This window comes from Castor canadensis, chromosome 17, assembly GCF_047511655.1.
Source record: "Castor canadensis chromosome 17, mCasCan1.hap1v2, whole genome shotgun sequence".
NCBI classification, from domain to species: domain Eukaryota; kingdom Metazoa; phylum Chordata; class Mammalia; order Rodentia; family Castoridae; genus Castor; species Castor canadensis.
Genome location: NC_133402.1, coordinates 63,592,649 through 63,596,691, shown reverse-complemented (window position 1 = coordinate 63,596,691; position 4,043 = coordinate 63,592,649).

Sequence of the window (4,043 nt, the reverse complement as noted above, 5' to 3'; positions counted from 1 at the left end):
CACCCCTATTATCCTCTAATAAAATCAAATCATTCTTAATGAGTTGTTTTGTTTCACTTAGATTGCAAATATTGGGGAAAGGGCCAGGTTTTTCTTTTCCTTTATTGCCTGAGTGCCTAGGAATTCACAGGCTCTCAGTCACTGTTGTGGAGGGACTGACATCCTAAACAGACTTTGTGTTCTGAGCAGTGGGCCTGGTGGAGTGGGAGGTGGGGGGTCAGAAAGTAATGAAAAGCAGCAAAATATTTCAAGCTAATCCCAATACTGAACTTTACATCCATGACTTTGATTATACTTTTCTTCTGATTTTATGTTCTCAAATTTTAAACATATAAAAAGAATTATATTAAAACCAGCAACATAATCATAACTCAAAGTTATAATTTGGGGGACATGGGGTTTTGTGATGATTGGACTATAAGAACATATTTTCACTGCCACAAAACTGCAGCAACATTAGCTGGGGTTATAAAATTCCCTTAGCTTGCCACTTAAGTTTTTTTACCTTAAAAGATCACTCACTTCCAGGGATATTAGTTAGCGCTATACACTAAGTTTATTATGTGGTGTGGGATGTTCCTGTAGAGTTTTAACGTAAGTCTTTGACCTCACTGAAAATGCTGCCTGAGTATCATACTAAGCAGTAAACTCATGTTGTTACAAATAAAAAAAATTTTGCAGTTGCCACAGATACAACTGCATACCGATGCTGCCTTTAATGTAGTTCAGGTACTGTTACGTTAACAGCGTCCGTAAACTGATAACATCACTTTTCAAGCATCACCTCTTGGCCAAAAAATTCTTTCCAGAAATTTGGGGATGTTAGGAGATTAGGTAAAACCAAACACAGAATGATATTAGATAAAAAAGGATAAGCAAAGGCAGTTGTTAGTGAGAAAGTGTACTCACCAGTAACAGTTATTTCCCCAAGTCCCAGTTTTGTTATGATTTACACTTCCCAAAGTACTTTCATAAGACTAATCTGTCAAGTAGCTAACTGTGTACATGGCAAAATATCAGAGAGATGGTAGTTGAGAAAAACACGAAAACATCTCGCTTAGCTATGGATTGGTCATTGAAATCCTACCCTCAGAGACTTACTCCTTTGTCTTAAATGTAATATCCCCTAAAGCAAAATACAGTCATCTTTAGTAACATCCTCATTGTAATTGAATGGAACAAGTCATTCCTGAGAAAATTTTGGTAGTGTAAGTGAGAAAATGTAAAAATGGGGGGGTGGAGAAGTAATGCCTTCCACAGAAGAAGGTTCAGAAAGGGAAATCTCGTGTGGCCAATGGCAAAAATTCTCCTCTCCAGCCAAAAGTTTCAGCAACCCTAGCATATAGGGTATTCACAGATACAATTCTTTGCTAAAAACCGACAAATGTTCAGCCCTTCTGATACCATGTTCTTAAGATGAATATCAAAGTTATTTTTTATCATTTTTCTCCATTTTTAAAGATGAGAAGTTAAGTGCTTTCATTGAGAGACGTCAAATATAGCCAACCCCCCCCCCCCTTTTTTCAAAAAAATAGTCCAGCTGATAATTTTCACTTGGGATAATTTTTCCATCTTCTGTCTAAAATATCCTTATTCTGCATTAGATCTAAAGTGCAGCTTTTGAAGGGGATAGAGAATGACTGTGGAGGCTTCCAAAGAAGCTGCTTTCTCTCTTTTGAACACAGATCACTTATTTTTATCCTTAATCTTAAAGATTCATTCCACTAAGGAAATTTCATGTATAGCATCACTCTCCTTTTAAATCTTATGGTTCTCAGGTACAAATGTGTACACATATGTATTTATGACAAATATCTGTATTTTTTTAAATATAAGATTCTAGAATCCTTAAAAATGTTAGGATATTTTCCTTTACCCAACCCATCTTTAGTGACCAGGTTTGTTACTTTTTGCATTCATCTTCCTTAAAGTTTTTAAAAGAATCTTTATGATAGCAATAAGATGAATTACAGCAATAAAGAATAATACCTCCACTATTTTACAGAAAATTAAAGAATCACAATTAGTCAGTATTCTATCAACTGTGCAATGCTGTTTAACAATTGTAATTTATTGTGTATTAGCTTGTCTTTAAATTCATTTTGGTTGTACAAGGTGAAGAGCTAGAAGTCTGGGGTGAAGTATTTGTGTTCTCAATAGAATTCCAAATGGGGTACTAACAGCATGTCACCTATTATTTAAGCTACCAATCTAAATTAATAATTTTGTTTCTGGGGAATTCCAGAATTTTTAAAAACACATAAATTTCTTCTTAACTGTTTTCCTACATTGACATAGAATTCTTAAATTCTTAAGTATTATATTTCAAAAGAGGTTTATTAATCTCTAAAATAGATGACTTAAAATTCATTATTTAAAATCAAAGTCAAATGCATTTGGTCAACAGGTTCAGAGGTCTTCAAAGAACCGTGCATACTCCTTGGTTACTTAATAAACAGATGCAGTGAAAAGAAAGTATGAGAACACATATTGGTGATGACTGATGTTAGAAATCTTTCCTAAACCTCTTGGCTATTTTTATATCTTCTTTTGAGATAGGTCTATGCAGGCCCTTTGTCCATTTTGTAATTGGGTTACTTGGGGTTTTACGTTGCTATTGAGCTTTTGGGCCCCGTATATATTTTGGATCTTAACCCTTTCTTAACTATATGGTCTGTGATCTATGGGTTATCTTTATTCTCTGCTGCTTGTCTCCTTTGCTGCAGCAGAGCTCTTTACTTTGGTGCAATCCCACTTGTCTATTTTTGATTTTACTCTCTATGCTTTTGGTGTCATAACCAAAAAAGCTTTACCAAGACCAATGTCCAGAAGCTTTTCCCCTATGCTTTCCTTCAGTACTTTTATAGTTCCCAGTCTCACCTTTAACTTTTTTTTTATTCATATGTGCATACATTGTTTGTGCCATTTGTCCCTCCCTGCCCCCCACCCCCTCCCTCTCCCCTCCACCCCCACTCACTTCCAGGCAGAACCTGTTCTGCCCTCTTCCCCAATTTTGTTGAAGAGCAGACATAAGCAATAATGAGAAAGACATAGCATTTTTGCTACTTTGAGATAAGGATAACTATACAGAGAGATTCCTAGCCTTGCTTCCATGCACATGTGTGTTACAACCCGAACTGATTCATCTCTACCAGACCTCTTCACTACTTCCCGGTCACCTTCCCATATTGACCTCTTGTCAGTTTAAGGTTACTATATTAGCTCCTCTACAGTGGACACATCAAATGCTTTCAAGTTTTGGGTTTCCTACCCTTTCCCTATTCCTCATGTATGTGTTCTCCTCTAGCGCGTGATCCATGTCCAATAATATTACTGCATTTGTTTTGTATTTTGAATTGAGTTTGTGTAAGATGTGAGATAAGGGTATTTTCTCAAGAAAAGAAATATAAATATCCAACCCGGCACATTTGATTAGCCATACCTTATATCTTGTTCTCTAGCTATTTAAGTATGGTATCATCCCAAGAATGTAGTTCCTTGAGTTCCTTGAGGACAATGACTATGACTCATTATCTCCAACACTGTTTAGCTCAGTGCTTAGGACTTCATAAATGCTAATAAATCCTATGCAGATAAAAGTTTAAAATAACAAGATTTATATATGCTGATAAATAAATAGTACATATTATTAGAAGTAAACTCAGCAGTACTATTAAAAGAATAACTAAAAACAATGCTTGATGAATTCACATTCTAAGTACACTCTAGTAATATTCTCTTCACCATGTGTCTTAATTATCATGCAACCTTCAATAAACTAATATTAAGTGTCAAGAAATGTTTATAGATTTGTAGACACTAATGGTAGGTACAAACTTCATTGTTCTCTATTGTATGGCTGGTACCTAATACAGTGCTTGACATGGAGTAGAGATGTCAGTAAATATTTGTGAATGAATAATTAATAAGAATGAGTAGAGAAGGACTCTATGCATTATTTAAACCTTTGAATGTCATGGAAACAGGCCTAATTCACAAATAGGCAGAATCAATGTTTCACAGACCTGTTTTGATGGGGTTTT